The 25,477-nt window shown below is 36.4% G+C and overlaps 1 protein-coding gene across 9 annotated transcripts in view; it reads right to left on the bottom strand.

Moving 5' to 3' along the window:
- SNX7 (sorting nexin 7) overlaps positions 1-25,477 on the bottom strand; it is a 311,909-nt gene that overhangs the window by 70,052 nt on the left and 216,380 nt on the right. For 5 of the 9 annotated variants that reach the window (XM_045036260.1, XM_045036251.1, XM_045036250.1 and 2 more), the window contains 3 exons: positions 12,531-13,853; positions 7,585-7,721; positions 5,711-5,826 (listed from right to left, as the gene is read on the bottom strand). The exons of 1 other annotated variant lie outside the window; for it this stretch is intronic. The gene's annotated coding sequence lies outside the window, so the exon portion shown is untranslated. The remainder of the gene's footprint in view (positions 1-5,710; positions 5,827-7,584; positions 7,722-12,530; positions 13,854-25,477) is intronic. 3 more of the 9 variants (XM_045036254.1, XM_045036256.1, XM_045036252.1) reach the window with 2 other exon arrangements.

Genomic DNA, 25,477 nt, shown 5'->3' with positions numbered 1-25,477 from the left:
AAAGAGAAATAATCTACGCATAATTGGTATTCCAGAGGAGGAAGAGAGAGAAAGGTGCTGAAGGTGTACTTGAAGAAACAATAGCTGAGAACTTTCCTGATCTGGGGAAGGAAAAAGGCATTGAAATCCAAGAGGCACAGAGAACTCCCTTCAGACGTAACTTGAATCGATCTTCTGCATGACATATCATAGTGAAACTGGCAAAATACAAGGATAAAGAGAAAAATTCTGAAAGCAGCTAGAGATAAACGTGCTCTAACATATAAAGGGAGACCTATAAGACTCGGGACCGATCCCTCTACTGAAACTTAGCAGGCCAGAAAGGAATGGCAGGAGATCTTCAATGTGATGAACAGAAAAAATACGCAGCCGAGAATCCTTTATCCAGCAAGTCTGTCATTTAGAATAGAAGGAGAGATAAAGGTCTTCCCAAACAAAAACTGAAGGAATTTGTCACCACTAAACCAGCCCTACAAGAGATCCTAAGGGGGATCCTGTAAGACAAAGTACCAGAGACATCGCTACAAGCATGAAACCTACAGACATCACAATGACTCTAAACCCATATCTTTCTATAATAACACTGAATGTAAATGGACTAAATGTGCCAACCAAAAGACATAGGGTATCAGAATGGATAAAAAAACCAGACCCATCTATTTGCTGTCTACAAGAGACTCATTTTAGACCTGAGGACACCTTCAGATTGAGAGTGAGGGGATGGAGAACTATTTATCATGCCACTGGAAGTCAAAAGAAAGCTGGAGTAGCCATACTTATATCAGACAAACTAGACTTTAAAGTCTGTAACAAGAGATGAAGAAGGGCATTATATAATAATCACAGGGTCTATCCATCAGGAAGAGCTAACAATTATAAATGTCTATGCACCGAATACCAGAGCTCCCAAATATATAAAACAATTACTCACAAACATAAGCAACCTTATTGATAAGAATGTGGTAATGGCAGGGGACTTTAACACTCCATTGATAGGGATGCTGATTAGGTGAAACTATTAAGAGAGATTATGTGAATATAATAACATTGATCTCAACTTCTATATGAAATCTTAAGCTCTGAAAAATATTTTCTAGCCAGGCTGGAAATAGCTGGATCTCAACTTTTCATGTCAAAACAAAAACAAAACAAAAATATTTCATTCATTTAATTTCTTTTCATCGGTGGCAGTTTTTTTTAAAAAATGAATAAAAATTCTTTGATACTGCTCCCATAGAGCAGTCTGCTCTATGTCCCCTCTCCTTGAATCTGGGTAAATTTGTGGCTCAGTTATAACTAACAGAATGTAGAAATGATTCTGCAAGACATCCAAGGCTGGATCAGAAAAGATAACATAGCTTCTGTCTTGTTTACTGGTATACCTGTGCTTAGGGTTTGGAACTACTATATAAAAAGTCCTATTTCTCCCAGACCATTATGCTAGAGAGGCCACGTGTAGTCACTTTAGTCAACAGCCCAGTGAGGCCTCAGCAATTCACACTCACTTGAGTGAGCCATATTAGACATTAGACATTGCTCAGTTGGTCTTTCAGATGACTGTAGTCCCAGCAACATCTGACTGCAATCACATGAGACTCACCAAGCAAGAATTGCCTGATGAGTCCTTCTCAAATTCCTGACCCACAGAAAAATTATGAGCAAAAAGAAAATAGTTATTTTGATATGGGAAGTTTTGGGGTGCCTTGTTATGTAACACTTGTAAACAGAAGATATCTTTTCCTGAAAAGATTTACGGCAATTTACAAAGGTAGAACGACAGTAGGGTGGCATATATTAAAATTTACTTTCATCATACCATGCTTTTCTTTTTTGAATTTAATATTCATATAATTTTTAGAAATGCAAATGAAAATATTTTGCTTGTTACTGGGTATAAAGTAATATGTAATATATAATATATAACTTTCCAAGATGTATTTATTGTCTAATTTATTTGCATATTTATTGGATGACATATATAAGGGTATATTCCTTTAAATTAAACTATGATCTCCATATGAATCTTTTATTTTAACTGGGATAAAATTTACATACAGTGATTTTATGTGGAAAATTTGATGAGCTATGACAAGTGGGACATCCCCCATAATTACAGACCAATAATGATACGGAATATTTCAACCACTCCAGAAAGTTACCTGTGCCCCTTTTTGGGTCAAACCCTACCAACCACAGTTAACTACTGTTTTGTCTATTATTATACAGATTAATTTTGTCTGTTCTAGAGCTTCTATAAGTAGACTCATACTGTCCATATTACTATAGCTCATTAATATGTGTTCTCAATAGAGGCATCATTTCCAAAGGGTGAAAATTAGTTCTTGGTAATGGATGAAAAAAATCTTGGATATTACAATGGTGAATGACACCCTAAAGTTCAACCTAATCTGAAAAAGTTTTATTACTTAAGAGGTAATTTATCTTATTATGGAGAATTTTAATTTAACTTTCTTCTGGAAGAGGGGAATAATAATTTTTTAAAATGTCAAAAAACACTGATCTATAGTAAACTTTGAAGTCATATAGGACGAGTCTTCCAAATCTGTTCTTTTGCAAGATTTTTTTGGCTATGCTAAGTCATTCATTTTCATATAAAATTTAGAATCTCATCGAATTCTATGAAAAATAATTTTGAGATGTTTGGTATTACAGTGACTCTGTGGATCAATTGGGAGAATTGACATCTAAACAATATTGAGTCTTCTATTCCATGAACACAATCTTTCCATCTAATTCTTCTTTAATGTCTCACAGCAAAGTTTTATAGTTTCCAACATATAAGACTTGCATTTCTTTTGTTAAAGTTATCCCTATGTATTCTATGTTGTTACACACTATTGGAAATGGTGTTTTTATATCTCATTTTATCATTGATTACTGCTAGTATACAGTAATAAAATGTATTTTCATAAATTGGCCACACTTATTGGTGTGTGTGTGTGTGTGTGTGTGTGTGTGTGTGTGTGTGTGTGTGAGAAATGCAGTTTAGGGTTATTTATATAACCAATTATATTGCCTGTGAATAAAGATAGCATATCATTCCTTATTTGTTTCCAATCTTTATAGTTGTATTTCCTTTTGGTGTCATATTGCACTGGCTAGGAACCTCCAGTATAATGTTGAATAAAAGTGCACTGTTCCCAACTATAGGGGGAAAGCATTTTATAGTTTTTCATTAAATATAATGTTAATTATAGAGTTTTCATAGATGTTCTTTATCAGGTTAAGAAAATTTCTTTCTATTCCTGGCTTGCTGAGAATTTTTTAAAAATCATGAATATGTATTAAATTCTTCCAAATTATTTTCCTGCATCCATTAAAATCATAAGATTTTTCTCATTTATTCTGTTAATATGAAGAATTACACTGATTGGCTTTTGAACGTAATCTAACCCTGTATTCCTGGAATAAGCACCACTTTTTCTTGATACATCCACCTCTTGTAACCTTTGATGAATTTAATTATCTAATTAAGAAGTTTTACATATATTTCTATGGGGAATATTAAAATAGTTAATTCATAAATTATTTAGAAATTAGTGCTTCAATTTATAAGTATTTAGGGGCTTTCTATATTCTTACCATTACTGATTTTAATTTAATTCCATTGAAGTTAGAAAACACATCTGGTAGGATTTAAATCCTTTGAACTTTATTCAGACTTATTTTATAGTCCAGCAAACCGTCTATCTTGGTACCTATTCCACTTACATTAGACAAACTGTATTCTGCAATTTTCTGTAATGTTCTAAAGATATTAATCAGGTTAAGTTGCTAAAGTCTTCTATGTCCCTAAAGAATTTTTTTTTGGTCTACTTGCTCTATCAGTTATTGTTAGAAGAATGTTAAGTCTCTATCTGTAATTGTGGATTTGTCTTTCAATTTGATCAACTTTGTTCATGTATGTTGAGGTTTTACTATTAGGTGCTCTGAAATCCCAGTCCCTCAGACCACAATCTGGAGTCACTTGGGCTAATATCATTACGCCATACCACACATCTGCCAACCTAAAAAAGGAGGTAAACTGAGGCAAGCTCAAAAAGATGAACTTATTCGGGAATAGCAGAGGAACTGAAATTTGGAACATGCAAACTGTAGCAAGGTATACATAAGTCTGCTGAAGTTTTGGGCTAGGCTGTTTTTATGGGCAGGGAATGTAAAGAGGGGAAAATTCAGTAGAGTCTGTTAATAAAAACAAACGGAAACCGGCTTTAAAAATTTCCCAAGAAGACAAAACTAGTGCAGTCATACAAGCAAAAGTTCAGTTCAGCTTGTTTCGGGAGACCAAACCGACCTGGGTTGTTTCTTCCTCTTGCCTCTGTAAACCATAACCCAAACTTTCTAAAGTTTACCTGAGGCAATTCCTTATCATTTAAGAAAATTCCAAATATTACCAGTTTTCTGTAAATCAGGCATTTACAGGACATCTGTTTCTCAGTTCTTAAGTTGTTTTTCTGAGGGCACATGTGCTAAGATTTTTTCATCCACTGGTTCCATGTTAGATTGAGATTCTTTATACATCCAAGTGTTGTCAATTCCGTTGTTCTGGCTTCAAAATATATCCAGAATCCAACTGTTTCTCATCCCCTTCACTGTTATCGCGGTGGTCTAAATCATGGTATCCCTAATCGTTGCAAAACCTCTTATTGGGCCCTCAGTTTCTATCCACCCTATCATTTTTTCCTATACTCAATGGTGTTTTTAAAATTAAAATCAGACCTTGTTACTTCCCTGCTCAAATTACTCCATTGGTTTTCCATCTGTCTTATATAAAATCCAAATTTCTTACGATGACCCATAAAGTCCTATATGATCTGTTCCCTATTCCTACTTCATCTCCTATTACTTTTCCTCTCACTACATGGGCTCCTACCAACTGCCTGCTCTTCCTAGAGTACACCAGGCATGGTCCTGCTTCAAAGTTTTTGTATTTGATTTTCTTTCTGCCCAGAGGGCTCTATTCAAAAATATCAGCATGATACACTCCTTCTCTGTCTCTCTCTCTCTCTCTCCCATCTCCTTCAGGTCGTTATTCAAAATATATCCTATTTAAAATGGATTTTATCTCCTTTTCTATTCTTCCTCGGTTTATTTTTGTTTTTTTCAATTTCACTTATCACCATCTTCAAAAAAAATTTTTTTACATTTTGTTTATTTTTGAGATAGAGAGACTGAGCACAGGTGGGAGAGGGGCAGAGAGATGGAGACAGAATCGGAAGCAGGCTCCAGGCTCCGAGCTCCAAGCTGTCAGCACAGAGCCCAATGCGGGGCTCGAGCCCACAAACCCCGAGATCATGACCTGAGCCAAGGTCAGTTGCTCAACCGACTGAGCCACCCAGGTGCCCCCACCATCTTCAATATTATATTTGCTTATTATTTGTTTCTCCCACCAGCATGTAAATACAATGAGAACAGATATTTTTGTGGTATTTACTGTTGTGTGTTTAGCATTTGGAATAATTCTTGACATGTAATAGCCACACAATAAATATTTGTTGATGAACAAACATACTTTTTTCTTATAGTACAATGGTTCTCAATCTGGTTCCACATAGAATCCTCTGGGGACCTTTCTAAAAATATTGATTATCAAACTAAACCTGACTATCTAGGGTGTGGTTAAGGGATGGATAAGCTTTAAAGTCTCCTTAGGTGATTCTGACAGGTAGTAGGAGGTGAAACTACTTACCTATTGCAATGCCTACTCCATGTTAATTGCTCAGTAGACAAATTGAACATTGACCTGAGTCTATGCACTGGATCTCCCAGTAAATTTGTTTAGAAAGAGTCTGAGCATCAGGTTGCCTGTAAAATAAAAACAATACCTCTATCTTACCTTAAGGGATTACATAAGATAAAATAGAAAATACTTTGTAAACTATAAGGCATCCCCCCAAAACAAGTTATTTGATCAACTGATTTTTTTTTTAATGAATTTGAGATGGGTGTCAAGTGAGACCAAGATTCTATCCTGGTTTTCTGGGTATGAAACATTGGCCAAATCATTCACTTCTCTGGGTCTCTTTCTTCACTGGGAAAAATAGAAGGTTGAAGAGCTAGAAGATAGATACTCCTGGTTTGGATACTTTATGATTCTGCAATATATAAGTTGAGTATTATAACATTCTATTCTTATATCTCTCAGTTTGGTTGATAAGACTTCACTTAGAAATTTCTAACACATGAGGCACCTGGGTGGTTCAATCAGTTGAGCATCTGACTTCAGCTCAGGTCATGATCTTGCAGTTCATGAATTCAAGCCCCACATCGGGCTCATTACTATCAGGGCAGAGCCCATTTCAGATCCACTGTTCCCCTCTCTGTGCCCCTCCTCCACTTGTGTTTTTTTTTTTCTCTCTCTCTCTCAAAAATAAACATTTTTTTAAAAAGAATTTTCTAACACACATCTGTAAAGTCCATGCTGACTCAGAGAGTATGAGCAAGCAGGGAGAAACTAGGCATCCATGACTCTATCCCCTCAAATAATCTGCATGCATTTAAAAATGGTAGTGAGAATCTGTCATTTGTGACATACACATTATTTCAGTGACATACACATTATTTCAGTAACAATTTAGTCATTCTACTCTCCTTAGTCATTCCACTCTCCTTATAGACATATCCCATTGAACAAAACAAAACCAAAAATAACAAAACACAAAAACCAAAAAAAGTGACCAAAGTGGGGGGGGGGGAAGTCCTCAGTTACAAACCTTCAAGTCGGTACTCATATTATTATTATTAAAATGTGTGTACTACTCAAAAATGTTTTAGTACAATGTTGCAATCATGTGCTTTTCTTCTTCACTCATGTAAAAATATACTGCTCTTGTACATAGAGTCCACCAAATATTTATTTTAGCAGATCATATTCTCTTACAGGTAGCATGAAGAAGGAGATCCACTTAGAAGCTGAGAAACATTTGGTTTCAACGATTTCCATGTCCACAAATTCCAGGTTGAATTCAGTTTTGATTAGTTAAGGTCAAAATTTTTGAACACTGATTATTATCAACAGATCACGCCCTTGCATGCCCTTATTCTCTGAATAAAAGTGCCAGGTACTATCTAATATATTTCTCATCTAGAATCAGGACACATATCTTTTTATAAATTATAATGAATAATCTTGATGCTTAGTTAAAAAATAATGCTGCATTTTTATCTAGATTTTTACTTTGCAACACACTCTCTCATTTGACCTTGGAGGATATTGTAATGATAATTTTTCATTGCTATGGATTTTAGTCTCCACCTTGCCAAAGTCAAAATTCCAATTGACTATATATGTACCTTCTAAATGTATTAATGCACACTTGTATTTTTAATCCTGTTTATTTCTCCTCTTTTATGGTCTTAACTGTTTCCTACTCATAAGCATTTATATTCATGATATTTCAATCAAGCTTTTGCACAAGAGAAATAATTTTTAAAAACAATGACTTCTAAATATTTAATGAATTTTTGGCTGATAATAAAATAAGCACACCACTATTTTAGAAAATTGAGAACATAGACATATTGAAAAAGTAAATAAAAAATAATTATTTTATGGAGGCTCACTTTGTACATTGCTCGGGAGAAGTTATTTGAGTCTTGCCTTAATCTCATGATGAATCCCTTAGTTCTGGTCTGTTCTTTTCTTCTAAATCTGTGACCTTTCTGTAGGTTCATTGGAAATCCCAAGGTGTTTGACAAGCCTGTCAGGAATATAGGCACACTTTAGCAGATTAAATCTGGCTCATGGTCTCTAATGAGGTGGCTTTTGGACAGAGCTGTGGTCTCATCTGAAGTTTCAACTGGGTGGGTGCAGGAGTGTCACCCATTTTCAAACTCACTTATATGGTTATTGTTGACCTTGGCTGCCTCATCACATGGCAGCTCGCCTCCCCTAGGGTCATAAATCCAAGGAAGAATGGGAGTGAGAACTGACTTCCAATATAAAAGGCCCAATCATTTTATCACTTAATTTCAGAAATGATAGCTCATAACTTCTGCCATATTCTATCTTTACAACAGAATCAATAAGTCCAGGCCATACTTAAGGAGAAGAGGATTACACAAGGAAGTGAATACCAGGAAGTGGGAATCTTTAGGAGCCATCTTAAAGATTGCCTACTACTCCGTGCAAGCTTTTTTAATTAATAAAGCACAGAGCAACATTTTGTCATTGTGTACCCATTTTTAACTAGTTGGTTTGACACATTCTCATCTTCACAATAATGCAGATTGGCAAAACTAGTCTCAGAGAAGGGACAATCAAGATATGTATAGCCTAAGTGACTTGCTAGCTAAAATCACAACTTTGGTCTTCTAAATTCTTTCTTGTATAATCAAAACGTAGCACATTCAGAGGGTAACTCCTTCATATTTTTCAGGTTTCAGTTGAATCATAATTTTCTACAGACGGATTCCCCAATTCTCCAAGACTAAATTTGGTATACACTTCAGATACTATATAAGTCTCTGTTGTTGTCTTATTAACAGTAGTTAATAATGTGTATTGTAACTGAAACATACTTGTCTGAATAATAACTATAATACAAACTCTTTGAGGGCAGATATGGTGCCTTATTCATGGTTGTGTGCCTTTTTTCGTTTTTCTACCAATCCTCTGCGAAGAACTTACCTGAGGGTCAGAAATGTTGATTTCTATATACCTCAGAGGGCATCCTATCAAAAATAATTTTGATGTTTGATCAGAAAAGAAGGGGAAAAAAAAGCCAATGTGTGGTATAAAAAGATGGGAGAGAAGAGTATAAAAAATTTTTTTTAAGACAACTTTCTCCTTTATGATGCCCTTATTACCAGATTTGCTCACTCCCTAGCTTGAGAATTATTTAGTCTTAAAATGTATTTCCAAAATGAAATGGAAATAAGAATGCTAAGAACAGGTTGCACATTAAGAGGGCAGTGAATCAGTGTACTGTGGCCTCTCCTCAGTTACTGGGCCTTCCTGCTGAGGTAATTTGAGAAGTCATGACAGGCATTGTTTGACACTCCAGGAAGGTCATTTTTGACAGCCAGTAGTTAATTTTCTGACTTATAGTGCTTGCTTTTTTTTTTTTCTTTCTAAATCTGGAAATGATGATTCTTTTGTATATCCTTTGGCTTTTCACTCATTAGATTCTCTAGGATTGCCAGAGAGAATTGTAGAGTCTTTTGAATGACAACATTTCAGCACTTTTTCTGAGCATTGAGGAATATTGTTGCTGGGGCTTTTAGAGGATGGATTATTTTCTTGGCAGGTAGTATGGCCTCCACAGGGCTCATTAGACTTTCTGTTGGGAAGATCTAAAGTGCACAGTTGAATACTGTCATAAAAAAAAAAAACACAAAAACGTGGTTTGGGTCTAATTCCTAATGGAGCTGCAAAGACTACAGCTCCTTTTTGATCTCTGAATTCCAAAGTAAGCCTTTTACAGTTGTCATATTATTGACTGCTCATTCCAGAGCCATGGTTCTTTTTCTTTCTAAATCTTTTATGCTCAGAATGTTATTTTGATGCTTAGTACACATGAGCAGATTTGGCACCCTCGTGTATTTAATAATATCAACATTTTCTTCTGATTGTGTGTGTATTTCTGACAAAAGGACTCTTCTTTTTGCAGGACCTAGTTTCTCCAGGTTAAGCAGTCATACATCAAACCCAGTTGTCTTGTCTCTCTATTCTTTGTGTAAGCACTAAGTTACAATATCCCTCATTTGATCACTGACATAGAAATTTTAACGTATGATGTTCTTTTGGTGGTGTGGATGCAAGGAATTATTTCACATTTCTCATTTTTGGTATAAAGGTGATTTGCAAATTTTCTTGAGAATGAAAGTTAAGGGCAATTTTGTGTTCTAGATGATGACAGGGCTGCAGAGAAAATGACAAGGCCACTATGTGTGTAACCTTTCATTTCTTTCTCATTTATAACTGTTTCATATTGCTTTAGAGAAATATAATTTGAAGAAAAAAGTTTTATTCCACTCATGGAATAAGTCATATATCTATTATTAGTTTTCCTCTCTGTTGCAAATAACCAATAGGTAGGCACTGAACCACACAGCATGATTTCAAGAATTATAACAACACAACATTATTATTTATATACATGTCACAAATTAATAAGTATATACCGAGTGGTAACATTTTAAAATGTAGGTTTCTAAAATGAAAAATAAGATATAGAGAATATTTTTTAAATAACTTCAAAGCATCATTATTTACTTAGATTAATAGATCTGATTGTGACTATTTCTTTTTTCCTTTGTATTAATAATTATTTCTCTTTTAGTCCTTTTCAGTCTTGTAGCATGTCTGAATATCTACAATCTATACCTCATTTTTGCTTATAATTGTTAAAAATTAGACTTGCCTGGATTTAATAGTTTGTCATAACATGAATGAATGAAGAATTTTTTTTTTTAACAAGACGATAAATGTAGTATGAACTGAATGACCGAATGCCTACACAAGGAACACAGAATACTGGAGCGATTCCAACGATGTCATATCCATTCTTGTAAAGTAATCCCAAACTGTGTGTTCACATTTCCAAAATAATCTTTTTGTCTTATAATGGCACCAGACTATATTATCTCACCATTTCAAAAAGAAAAACAATAATGCTACACCAGTTTTGTATGTCATTTTGTAAAAGGAAAAATAGCTATTTATAACCCTGAAATCTATCTATTCTAGTTTTTGCTAATTAGCTTCTAATCTTTATCTATTTGCATCTATATTTTTTACATAGCATACATTCCACTTAACATTATATCCTATACACTTAATCTCCATGCTTATTTTCATGAGTCTAACTTTTCAAAAGAGACTAGTTATGTTGATAGCTAAGATGTTTGTTTCCTTTTCTAATACTTAAGGAAAGGTACAAAGTCAATACTAATTAGCTACATAATCACTGATGCGGGGTTGTTGGCATGATGAAGTTTTAGGCAAACAATTTAAAATGCTGAGTTGGCTGTGCTGAATTGTGACTTTCCCTCAATCAGTACCTGTAACTACAAATGCCACATTCCTGTCCTTGCAGGCTCCTAAAAGTAAAGATTGCAATGCAAGCTCAGACTCTGTGAAGATGAAAGGAGATCTCTTTATAATCTTTAAAACTCCGATGGACATGTTTTAAATTATGGTGATGATTATTAGGATTATTATTTTGTCACTAGCTAAAGTATGAATCAGTAGCAACAACAGCAGCAGCAGCAACAACAATAACTAATAATAATACTTTCCTTGAACATATTTCCTTAAACCATCAAGAGTCACTTTGAATGATTTAACATTATTAAAAATGTATCCATGCACTTGTTGTGATGAGCATCAGGTGATGTATGGGAGTGTTGAATCACTATATTGTGCACCTGAAACTAATATTAACTAACTGCATGCATTAACTAAATGCATGTTAACTAACTGGAACTTAAATAAAAAATAAAAATAAAATAAAAATAAAATGGGGGAGCACAGCATAAAGTACAGATATGATGAATCACTATGTTGTACAACTGAAATTAATGTAACATTCTATGTCAACTATACTCAAAGAATTAAAAAAGAAGAAAGGTATCTATGCAAATGTACTGTTTTTTAACTGACTTTATTATTTCATAAGTAAAATAATTTCTTGTACTCTGTTGACAATGAAACATAATGTTTGTTTTATAAACCTAGTCCTATTTAGAATAGATGCCTCATAAAATTACCTATAGAGCTGTCTAGGAGACAAAAAATGGGATCAATGTAAACCATTCATTCATATATTCACTCCCTGAGTGAAAACACCTTTTTTGGTATGCGGTAAGAGTATAACAAAGACTAAAACTATACAGATCCTTACCCACATAAACTTAAATATTCAAAGTGAACCACTTAGGAAATGGAAGCCAATGAACCACATAGTTCTGTTACTTATTATATAATTTAAGAGGAGAAAAGAAAGGAATGCAATAAACATTTAATTTCCCTGTTTTCTTGTTCAGAGTATACTCCTTCTTGTTAAGGCCTGTCTAGAAAATTAAGAGCTCGGGGTGTAAATATGTAAATGGATTATCTTCCTCAGGGGGGTTGGATAATCTTAATTTAACAAGAATTTCAACTCTGTGGGGGTGCTCAGCTCCCACTGAGATGTTCATTTCTTTGCCAGAGTGATCAGCTCTGACCATGCCAGCACAACGTGTCTCCATCTGGGGCAGATGGTGAATGTACCTCATCTGCAGGTATATCTCATCTGCGAAGAGGCTACTTTGATAACATGGCACATATATTTGCAATTTTAACAAATATCTTCCTACATATGTATCCACACTCATACTCCAACTAGGGGTAAGAAAGCTCCGTATTTGTAGTAAAGGTGGAGTCATTAATATCTTCTCTTTAGATATTGGCATCTTATACCATAAAGTCTAAGGTTCAGAACAAACCTTTGTTCTCTTTCTGTATTCATATCAAAAAGACACTGTACTACTTACAGTGTTTCCTGTGATAAATGTGCTTCACTTACTTTCAAATGTGAATACTTTTAATCCATCTTCAAAGAATGAACCTAATTATTGTGAATATTTTTCGTGCCAGATTAATAGCATACAGAGAAAATCACATGGGAATCTTCCTCCAATCAAAATCACTGTTGGGGGGCCCCTTCATCCACTTAATCCATATTTTTGTTATTTTTCTTCCTGCTGGTAAGTAAAAACATTCAATTGTAAATATACTCCAAAGCAGTTTTGAAAGACCAGGGAATTACTAAATAGATAATATGAGAGACAGTAGATGTGCTTGTTATAATGATGATTTCAATTTTTTAAAAATTTTATATGTTATGCTCTACCTAGTTTTCTTAAAGTATCTATTGAAGACATAGAATTCAAAATAAAAATAAAATGAAGTACAAAATGTGATTCTCCCAATTAAGTTCAAATTTTAGCTGAAAGAAAGATAAATGCACATCTCTCTAGATGCCTTATTTAAACCCAAACTGGAAGTTTGGTAATTTGTAACACTGGTGGGTTGGAAATGCTTAGCTGGATGTGGCTCCTTTGTTGAGTCAGAATGCCAGTGGAGACAGGTTCTAGATGGAGCAGGTAGAAAAAATCTTGAAAATCCATCTTCTGAGCTTTCTAATATTTCTGATATTACCCTCTGACAGACTACTATACATTCCCATTGGGTTTATGGTGATAGTCACTGATTGATTTCTGATTCTGAATTAATCCTTTTTCCAACTGAATCTGATCTTTCCACATTGAAGCCAAAACGATCTTTCTAAAATGTGTCTGATTCTTAAATCCCCCTGCTTTAAAAGCTTGGATGAATCCCACTGCTTTCATAATAAAGTCAAAACCATGAATATATTTTATACGGCTCTGAATGATCTGGGCATTGCCTACCTCTCAGCTCATCCCTATTCAGTGCCCATTCACATCCCAGCCTCTGGTAGAAATGAGTTCCTGAGTCTCTGAATGCACCATGCTTACTGGTGTACTTGGGCCATTGGCTTCTCTCATGCCGTTCTCTTTGCCCTGACACATCTACCCTCAGTTCTCCTCCAACCGGGTTGACTCTGAATAATTTCTCAGACCTTGGATCAGGTACCTTTTCATTTAGAAGGATTCCTTCTCTGTGTGGCTATAACTGGCATGAGCAGTACACTTCTAATATCCTATTTTAATTTTCAATTTACCTGCCCACTAGTCTCTAAGCTTTGCAGGTGCCTCCTTGTAACAGTGGATAGGAGAAAACGACTGTACAGGAAATGTAGCACAGTTAATGAACTATATGGCTGCCATTCAAGGTTTTGGGAGGTGAGGGTACTGCAAATTCCATCCTATAAGAGATAACTGAAAGGTTAGAAAAGCAGAGAAAAGGGTCACACTTTCGGGGAAATTCAAGCAGTTGAAAAAAATACTGTGGCAGTAGCACATAGCGGACAACACAATTAGAGTTGACCAAGTTTCCATGCACTCTTCTCAATTTCCCAGGGTCTCTTGCAGTTAGGTTACGGTCACATGACTAATTCTGGCCACTGGATCGAGTGACAACGTGTGTGTCACTTCCAAGTACGAGGCAATTAACAACAGATGATTTGTTGTTCCCATCTCTTTTTCCCTCCATCAAAGTGATCATGAGGACCACATATTCCAGAAAGCATAGTTCATGAAATTCAGAAAGGCATTCTGACCCACATGAGAAAGAAGTAAGGCTTTACTGTGATAAGCCACTGAGATTTCAGGGTTCCTCTGATATGGTCACTAGAGTTAATTACTCTAATACAGGGAATAATGACTACCTTCAAGTATTCTGAGAAGCTAGTCACGTGAAAAAGTAACAAATCCCTGAGGAATAGAATTAAAACTGAAGATAAAACACAAAGAAACAAATATTTTTAAAAGACAGACCATTTTGTAATAACCAGAGCTATACAAAGATGAATTTGACTCTGTTAAAAAACAAGCAATGTTGGTGTTTGGACACCATGGAAACCTTGCAGAAGGGACTGAAGCATTTCACAGATGACTGGACCAACACTCCAACAGAGAGCCATATCACTGTGGAAGGAGCAATAGTTTTTAAGAAGAGGAATGATCCCCAGCAAGGCTGCCTGGGAAGTCCTGTGTTATTACTCTTTAATGGCAGCAAGAATATATATATATATATATATATATATATATATATATATATATATATATATATATATTCTTATTCTATATATATATTCTATATATATTCTATATATATATATTCTATATATATATTCTATATATATTCTATATATATATTCTATATATATTCTCTCTCTCTCTCTCTCTCTCTATATATATATATATATATATATATAATAACCAGAAATTTCCTGGAAATTTACCTCTCATCTCATCACTTCATTTGATGAGCTTGGAAGCTACCTCAGCACCCAGATTATCCCTCCGATCACCCCTTCACCAGTGCTCACAGCTTCTCATACTGGCATCTTGCCTTTTCTGCATTTCCATTCATACCAGCCTCACTACTTTCTGGAGTCTCTTATCCATTATCTTGGAATTTCCAGTCATAAACATGGGACCTTAAAGCAATGTGACCTTGTACCTCCCAGACTAAAACTCAGATTAACTTGGGTGCTATCTGCCAGAAACAGGAAATTAGATAGTTTGGTGCTTCTGATCTGTTCATTTTTCACTCGCTACATGCTATAGTGACAAGGGAAGAACTTCCTTGAGGTAAATTTGCAACTGCCCCTTCCAGGGAGCATCTTGTTAGGAAGTAAGTTCAGTTTTTACCCGTTTTACTGATTCTTAACTCAATGCACTTTAAAATGGAGAGATTCAGTAGGCAGCAAGATGACAGTCACTCATTTATTCAAAATGTATCTATTGAGCACCTATTATGTACCAGGTAAGCTGAAATTATATTTTCATAGAAATAATACAGTTCCTGTTCTTAGAACTTGCATTCTTTTGAAAATTTTTTTTAAATGTTTACTTACCATCAAAAGAGAGACAGTGCAAGCAGGGGAGGGTCAGAGAGAGAGGGAGACACAGAATCTGAAGCAGGCTCCAGGCTCTGAGCTGTCAGCACAGAGCCGGACGTGGGGCCCGAACCCATGAACCGTGAGATCATGACCTGAGCCAAAGGTGGACACTCAACCGACTGAGCCACCCAGGTGCCTCGGAACTTGCATACTAACGGGACTATAGAAAATAAATAAGTTGGGGGCGCCTGGGTGGCTCAGTCAGTTAAGCGTCCGACTTCAGCTCAGGTCATGATCTCACAGTCTGTGAGTTCAAGCCCCGCATTGGGCTCTGTGCTGACAGCTCAGAGCCTGGAGCCTGCTTCGGATTCTGTGTCTCCCTCTCTCTTGCCCCTCCCCTGCTCATGCTCTGTCTCTCTCTGTCTCAAAAATAAATAAAAACATTTAAAAAATTAAAATAAATAAGTAGATGTGGGAATAAAAAAATAAGTATTGATGAGCAATATGAAAGAGACATACACAACGCTATAGTAGAATGTAACTGAAGTACTTCATTTATTCTGGGTGGGTTGCTAATATCCCAGTTAGGCTGTTTGGCTTAGCCAGGGACCTTAATAATTAAACTCATCATATCACCCACAGTCTATCTCATAAGCTGCCATATTTTTATCAGACAATTACCACCAAAACCCCAAACATAGTGATGCATATTTTTGGATCACAATCAACTAGGATAGCAGACTGGAAAGAAAGAGAAGATGTAGCATCTCTCTTGAAAGAGGAAAGTAGAACTCTTGCCAATGCAACAGCCAAGATTCAAAATTGAAGACATTTTCAGAAAAAAGGACCAAACAGAGCTGTTCAACCATAACAGCTTACCCCAGGCAGAGAAAGTACACAGATGGACAGGGGATTACTGCCATGTGCAGCCCAATGCCACCACCAGGTCAGGGCTCAGTAGTGCTCCAAGCCGGCATGCAGGAGAACACCCAAATGCCATACGCCATAGGCAGCCATATGCAAACCCCACTGAAAGGCCGGCTGGTTGTCTCTCTACTTTTTAAAACTGGCATTTAAAATCACTCTGGCAGATGGAAGAAAAGTATGTAATAAAAGTTGACATTTCATTTTACTCTGTATGTTTGTTAAGTTAATTCTGTTATCATTCACTGGGAGATCAGTACTGAATGGTAATCAGACTGTGACAGCTTGTAGCTAATATAAAGAGTATACAGTTTGTAAGGGCCAAATAGATATGAAATGATAAGCAACAATTAATCACAAGCATGTCATTACCTTACGAAGTTCCAGGGTGACATAAAAGGTAAAGACAAAGGTACTGAAGGCTGAATCTGTGTTTGGTCATGTATATTTTACCATGCATTTTCTTTAAGTTGTACATTTTAAGAAAGGAAGCAAGGGGAGAGGAAGAGAGTGAAGGAAGGAGGGTGAATTTCTATTTTTTAATTTGGTCAGAACTCTCACATCTCGTTTTCTGGACTAAACTAGCACTCTCTTTTCCAGTACCTTGTCTCTTTCATTCAAAAAGGCAGCTTTTAAGTAGATAACTCTTAGCCAAAGTCTGTTACTTCTAACTCAGAAATACGCCACTTCACACATTCAATTCAAATAATTAAATATGAAATATGAAGTTCTAAATTATATTCTTTGACCCCCAAAGTTATAATAAGTGTAGCTGGCTTTCCAGAATTCTTGGGAGTTGTCAAAGAATTAAATTTTCCTCCACAAATGGATTTCCTTTTTTTCTTGCTCCATTTATGTTATGCTATTCCATCTTTCTAGTTTTTCTTTTCTTTTCTCTTTATCCAATATGTCACTGTAGTGGATGCCACCAGAGCCTTGCCTCTGTACCTTCACCCACCACAGAGGTGTGCAGGTCCTATACATGCCAATGGCTTCTCTCAAGCCCCTGCATTCAGGGAAGGCTGGAAGAGCCAGAGGGTTAATGCCATCAGAAGTAACACTCATCCCTGGGGGGCTTGACTTCATGGCCCGATACCCCAGCCTCCTCGTCTCTTGGTGGGAATATTCTGAGATGTGTTTTTTAGAGCCCTTTAAAGAACACCAGATAAAGTGAGATCCACTTGTCCACATTGGTAACCTCACTGTAGCACCATCTTCCCTTCTGTGTCCCACTTTCAAACTATCTCACTCTGCTTGTTGGAATCCCTTCCCAAATAAGCTATTAGGCCCACATCCTCTCAGAGACTGCTTTTGGGAGAACCCAAACTTAGACTATCACTAATGAAAACTAGTTCATCAAGCATTTAAACAAGCACTTATTATGTGCCAGGCACTTTCCATTGTTTGCATATAAGAATTACTTACTCCTAGAAGTTCTTCCCTTTAAATGCTTCACCAGAACAGTATTATTCCCCACACCCTTGGCGGGGCAAATATAATGTCCTTATTTTTGGTTGATAAATTCTTTGATCTCTTTTATTATTTACTCTCCTATGTGTGACAATGAAAGCCCAGAGGACTTGAGTCTGCCCATGTACCTTAGCCACAGCACACTTCTAGCACATGTACTGGGAATGGCTACCTCAGTGTGGCCCATTGAAAATCCAAACAAAAGGAATATTCTAGGGGAAAAAAAACATTGGCTGTGGATATGGTAGATAATAGGCTAATACTCTCCATATACAAAGCACATATACAAGTCAAGAAGAAGTCAAATACGAAGATTTCTTAAAAGGCAATAAATAACTTATAAAGGGCCCATAAACAGGAAGATTTTTTTCAACAGTAGTAGGCTGTTTGTTCCAAGAATAGCTGTAACAGCATCTCCCATTCGACATACTCTTTCAACAATATGACGCTGATGTTCCTCAAGCAATGTTACATGACTTCTGAGGCTAGGTCATAAGAATGCCATGCATTTCCACCTTGCTTCCTTGGAATACTCAGCCTTGGAACCCAGCCACCATGCTGTGAGGAAGTCCCAGAAACACACATGAAGAGGAGAAAGACCTACAGAAAAACCCAGAAAGACCTACATGAAGAGGAATTAAGGCCCCTGGCTGCCACCTCTGGGTCAATAGCCTTGACTGAGTAAATCTTCATGAAAATGGATCCTTCAGGCCACAATCAAGCTGTCTTGTTCAATGCTGCATAGAGCAAAGATAAGCTATCCCCACAAAGCCCCACCCTAGTAGAGTTGTGAATAACATAAATGATTGTTGTTGTTTTAAGCTACTATGATTTGGAGTAATTTGTTATGCAGCAATAAGTAGCTGATATCTAACTTGATATCTGGAAATGGGTGCTGCCATAACAAAACCTTAAAGTATGTGGTATTGGCTTGGGGCTGAGGCAGGGCATAGGAGCTGGAAGGAGCTTGATAAGACTTAGTGAGATCTTAAAGGGACTTGAGGAGAGTGTTAATGGGTACATAAAGGACCTCAAAACACAAACATTATTGGTGAGGGCTTAAAAGAAAATAAAAATGTTATGAATGAATAAGAATGAAATGTTATTAGAAACTACAGAAATGGGTTCCTTGTTATGTAGAGGCAGAAAGCTTAGCAACACTACTGCCCACTATAATGTGAAAAAATAGAAAATGTACCCTATGAGCATAATGCTCTGGCTAAGGGGATTTCCAGGCAAAATATTAAAATTACCACCTGGCTTCTTCTCCTAGTCTTTGATAAAATATAAAAAGAACGAGTTAAAGAAAAAAACCTGTTAAAGATTCAGGACTTGCTGGGCTCAAAAATAAAATTATTTCTCATTCCCAGTCTCTCCAGATGGCAAATGATTCTCAAATTAAGTATCACAGCAAAGATCAAATCCTGGATGGGACTATAAGCTTTTCTGTTGCCTTCAGAAAGTTCTAATATAAAGTCTTATATTTAAAAAAAAAAAGTTACCCTATGGCCCAATAATTGTACTACTAGCTGTTAATCCAAAGAATACAAAAATGCTGATTTGAAGGTGCACATGCACCCCAATGTTTATAGCAGCACTATCAACAATAGCCAAATTATGGAAAGAACCCAAATGTCCACTGACTGATAAACAGATAAAGAAGATGTGGGGTGTGTGTGTGTGTGTGTGTGTGTGTGTAATAGAATACTACTTGGCGATCATAAAGAATGAAATCTTGCCATTTGCAACAATGTGGATAAAACTAGAGTATATTATGCTAAGCGAAATAAGTCAGTTTGGTGAAGACAAATATCATCTGATTTCACTCATATGTGGAATTAAAGAGACAAACACAGATGAATATAGGGGAAAGGAAGGAAAAATAAGATAAAAACAGAGAAGGAGGCAAACCATAAGAGCCTTAAATACAGAGAACAAACTGAAGGTTGCTGGAGTGGAGGTGGGTGGGGGATGGGATCAATGGGTGACGGGCATTAAGGAGGGCACTTGTTGGGATGAGCACTGGGTGTTATATGTCAGTGATGAATCACTAAATTCTACTACTGAAACCAATACTACACTATATGTTAACTAACTTAGATTTAAATAATAAAAAAAGTTCAAACAAGGTCACTTTAACTACCTTAAGAGAATGTCTTGTAGATTTCACCAAAAAAAACGGGGCTTGTAAGAATATAAATTAAGTGTTTGGTCATTTAGTTTCTTTTTAGGCAGCCCAAGGTATAAAAGAACCAGCCTTAAAGACACTTGTACTTGTGGCTTTTGTGTACTAGATGCAACCTCAAGAATTATAGAAAAGTCACAAGATTTTAAAAAGAATTGTTTTGGCACAACCGTTGCCCTCATAGATTCAAGAGGGCAAAGACAGTACAAAATGAAAAGAAACTTTGTACCAACATCATTTTATAGGCAAGAATAAGTGAAGATTTCTCAACTGAAAACCACAGGCTTTTCCTTGTGAAAAAGAAAGAACTTAGGGAACAGGACTAGGAGATCTTGAGAACACCTATAGGGTAAGACTGAGCCCTAATAAAAGAACTAGCAAAATGTTTCTTGCTGGATTTCAGAAGTGCTGGGAGCCAGTGGATACTGTGTGCTTTTCATATCCCACTTTTGTACAATTAATCTTATTCTTTTTTTTTTTTTAATTTTTTTAATGTTTATTTATTTTTGAGGCAGAGAGAGACAGAGCATGAACGGGGGAGGTTCAGAGAGAGGGGGAGACACAGAATCCGAAGAAGGTTCCAGGCTCTGAGCTGTCAGCACAGAGCCCGACGCGGGGCTCGAACTCACGGACTGTGAGATCGTGACCTGAGCCGAAGTTGGCCGCTCAACCGACTGAGCCACCCAGGTGCCCCAATTAATCTTATTCTTATACCATAATTGTATGTTTGGGGGAGAGGGAGCTGGAGGACATAATTCGTCCCTTTTAATTCATAACTCTTTAGATCAAACTGTACCGAGTTGCTGTACATGAGGAGACTAAACCTAATTTAAATGATGTAATACTGGACCTTGAGCAGATGCTGTCATGGGATGAAACTTTGGAAATTTTGGAAATCCAGAGGTGGATGTAATTTGCATGTGAAAACTATGTGAATTGTTATGGCCAGATGGTAGACTGTGGCAGACTGCATTTTGCAAAGATGGCTATCATCAGTATCTCTTATCCCACGTGGTCTTCTTACAGTGCCATCCTGATGCTCCTCCCATTGAGTGGTGACATCTATGTTCCCTCCCAGGGAACAAGGGCAGACCTTTGTAATTGTCTCAACTGTGGAAGTGATGCTAAGTGTCTTCTAAGTATGGGTGATAAAACTCTTCCTAAACAAAGAATGTAGTAACAGAGGTGGAAATATCATCATGGGCCATAAGAAAATGGAAAACAGAAAGGGATTTTGGCAGTATATTTTCAGCACTTTCTAAAGAAAACAGGCAAAAAATCTGAGAAAAACAGTTCTTACTCACTGGAGAAGTGGAATGTGCTATGAACCAAGGAAAGTTTGTAGGGCATCACCCTGGTTCAGGAAAACCATCCACAAGACATTTTATTTCTCTTTCTCTGGTTCTATGTCTACTGAAAAACATCCTAAATGCCAATTCAACAACCTCAGACTCTGTCACTGGGGAGGAATTGACTTGGGTAGAAGAAGGATATCCTAGTTGCTGGAAATGAAAATCCCTCAGGCTTCATTAGTGAAATAGGCATCTGGTTTACTTAAATTTGGTTAATATGAGTTAATATTTATTATGATCAATGAACTATGGTTATGTCATTGAGTTACTGGATCTCTAAAGGTGAAAAAAATAACCACCAGAATGTAAAAAAAGTGCTTGGGAAACCCATTCTAGAAGGCTTTCTGTCTTCCCTTTCCATCTTTTCATTTGAACATTATTCAATTTTTAGACTTCATGAAATGGATTTAGAAAATGTAGTGTTTATACAACAGGCTGAGTTGAAATGATAGGCAAGGGTAGATACAGGCCAATTAGTAGGCATTTATGATGTTAGAGACCTTAAATAGTGGTTTAAATATTTTCTCCAAAGGATTTTGCAATAAAAATAGGCATCTAAGTATGTAAATTGTATTTGTTATTTTAATACATTCATTACCAAAAGCCTGTCAGATTTACCACTCCAGTATCCTTTTGGTTGGACATTTCCTACAGTCTTTGGCAAGTGAAAATTGTCTTTGAACATCTGCTAGAAAAAGAAAATAATTAAATCCATATGGTCTAAAACCCCATGAGAAATTTTAGGATTTAGAAAACAGCACCTAGATCTAGTAAATATATACCTGATTTTTTTTCTTTACCATTTTGTGATCCTACTCTTTCCTCTTTGCGCTATCTGCCCTTATTAAATTATATAGATACTTAGAAAATGACCATTAAATTATCTTCAAAAACTTTCCAAATTCAAATCCAGAATCAGATATGCAGTAAGGATATTTGACAAAAGAAAACCATGAACTTTCATATCAAAAAATGAGAGATATATCTCTAGCATCAACTATGCCCCCACCTTGAGCTCCATAGTGGACAGCTACATTCACCAAGCACAACATACTGACTCCCTTCTCTGTGTCTGGGAATACCCTGGTACCTCATAGTCTGATTGATAACCTTCTTCAGCAGAATGGCTCACTGGAAGTGAGTATAACATGTACTATTCTTTCAAAAGGAGATAACCTTAAAAATATTTTTTTGGAAAGTTCCCATTTACAGGTTAATACCTGATTTTATTTTATCTTCCAAAATGAAGCCATATAAACTTTAAGAAATACATAAGGAATTATCATTCATATTTTAACTCTATGAAAACATTATGATGCCAATCCCCAAATCTCAAGATGACAATGGTTACTTTTTTACAACCACAGTACTCACTATATGCCCTTAGCACATTTGTAATATTTCATTACTGTTTATTAATTCCCCTTGCCTTTTTCAGACTGAAAGATTTTTGAAGGTGGCCATGTTTCCCTGGCCTACAACACAGTCAGCATTATTAAATGTTTTATGAAGGAACAGAAATGAAGAGAAAGGGGAATAAGAACACAGAGGCAGAGTTGAAACTATTTTATTCCATACTCTATATCCTATATTCTGGCCAAATATAAGCAGTATTGGCTTAGAATTATTTCAGGCTTGATGGAGTATGGAATAATTTATTAGTTTCCAGAACATCCCAGAGAAATGGTCATGGTGAATATTGGATGATTTCTGGGTCACTCAGAATTGTGTTCATTCTGGGTTAGTTTCCAGTTCATCTTACAGATTATTTTCAAACCTGGACTACTGCACCTAATTTGAATACTTTCCAGTGATGGGAATTTCCAATTAAATGTCTGATTTCAGATGAAATCTCAAGGTGAAAAATTAATTCATTAAAATAATAATTAAGCAGCTACTCTGGGGGAGGCGCTGAGACATAATAGAGACTGAGACAACAAATGGGAATCCTGGTCCCCTCTCACTCTTGGGCATGGCCTAGGATTGTCTGCTTAATGGACAGATTGGGAAAGCAGGGAAGAGCCTGCATCATCTACTCCCTGTCCACTTTGCTCCAAGAGCTCCACTGTTGAAAACTGACAAGTTAGCTGGACAAGGACCTGTTGGAAGGCTTGGGGTCATCATACAAGGATAAGACTCACCTTTTGTCATTCAAGTTGACAAATTGCAGATTACTTGCAGAAACCTGTTTTCTGTTATCTAAGCAACAAAAATTACCCTTCAATTTTCAAAGAATGCAAGGAAATAAATCTGTGTTTGAATGCCTTTAGAATGGATTACAAAGCATGCTATATTTTCTGAGTAAATATGCTTTTCTGGGCATTACGTATAAGAAAACAAAAAGTCCCAGTTTATTATACACCACCAGAAAAGAATGTCTCCTAATTCACAAAAGCCCTTCTAAGGCGAAGTTTATGTTCAGGAAACTGCAAAGGCCTTCAATGTCAGTCCCTGTATTTTCCAACCTTCAGTCTGGCGTGGAATTTTCTTCTCAGTGGTAAAGAATTTGTCTGTGTCCTAATTTATGTGTTTAGAGAATAAGAAAACAGATGCACAAAAAAATGAGGAAAATACCTTTTGAAAAAATCTAATATTTCAGAGAGTATCAAAGTAGTCCTCAGCACATTGATCAGTTTTGCCAAATGTATTTAAATGATTACTATCGCGTTCATTTCAAATTGCCACACTGAGGGCTTTCGGATTTCAGTCAGATGCTGGGTAGTAAAGAAAACAGAGACTTATTTCCTCATTTGTAAAGGGAATATATTTTGACTCACTTGGGGCTGGGTGTCCAGCCCCTTAAGTCACCCCCCTCTCCTGTGAGTTACTCTTACAGAACTATTGAACTCATGGCTCCACCTCTTGTTCCATTTCATCCTTATAGGACATTTCACTTTCTCTGTTCCTCACTCCCATCCATCCCATTTATGCCTATGGATTTTAAATTGGAGTACAAGACTTCTAGTAATTCACTAGAACCGTCAGAAGTAAAATTCAGGAGAGAGACAAAATGGGAGAGAGAGGGGACCTGGAGGGCGGGAGTTAGAAAAGCCATGCTTCGAGAAGAATGCTGGCGCAATTCTGATTGGGATTGCATTGAATGTGTAGATTGCTTTGGTTAGCATTGACATTTTAACAATATTCATTCTTCCAATCTGTGAGCACGGAATGTTTTTCCATTTATTTGTATCTTCTTCAATTTCCTTCATAAGCTTTCTATAGTTTTCAGCATACAGATCTTTTACATCTTTGGTTAGGTTTATTCCTAGGTATTCTATGATTCTTGGTGCAATTGTGAATGGGATCAGTTTCTTTATTTGTCCTTCTGTTGCTTCATTATTAGTGTATAAGAACACAACTGATTTCTGTACATTAATTTTGTATCCTGCGACTTTGCTGAATTCATGTATCAGTTCTAGCAGACTTTTGATGGAGTCTATCGGGTTTTCCATGTATAATATCATGTCATCTGCAAAAAGTGAAAGCGTGACTTCATCTTTACCAATTTTGATGCCTTTGATTTCCTTTTGTTGTCTGATTGCTGATGCTAGAACTTCCAACACTATGTTAAACAACAGCGGTGAGAGTGGGCATCCCTGTCATGTTCCTGATCTCAGGGAAAAAGCTCTCAGTTTTTCCCCATTGAGGATGATATTAGTTGTGGGCTTCTCATAAATTGCTTTTCTGATGTTTAAGTACGTTCCTTCCATCCCAACTTTCTCGAGGGTGTTTATTAAGAAAGGATGCTGAATTTTGTCAAATGCTTTTTCTTCATCGATTGACAGGATCATATGGTTCTTATATTTTCTTTTATTAATATGATGTATCACATTGATTGGGAAACTTAATAGAAGACCATGGGGGAGTGGAAGGGGGAAAAAAGTTAGAGAGGGAGGGAGGCAAACCATAAGAGACTCTTAAAAACTGAGAATAAACTGAGGGTTGATGGGGGTGGGAGGGAGGGGAAAGTGGGTGATGGGCATTGAGGAGGGCACCTGTTGGGATGAGCACTGGGTGTTGTATGGAAACCAATTTGACAATAAATTTCATAT

This window comes from Felis catus, chromosome C1 (genome assembly GCF_018350175.1).
Source record: "Felis catus isolate Fca126 chromosome C1, F.catus_Fca126_mat1.0, whole genome shotgun sequence".
Lineage (NCBI taxonomy): Eukaryota > Metazoa > Chordata > Mammalia > Carnivora > Felidae > Felis > Felis catus.
Note: the sequence above shows the minus strand (reverse complement) of the source record. Positions and strands in the feature narration are given on the sequence as shown.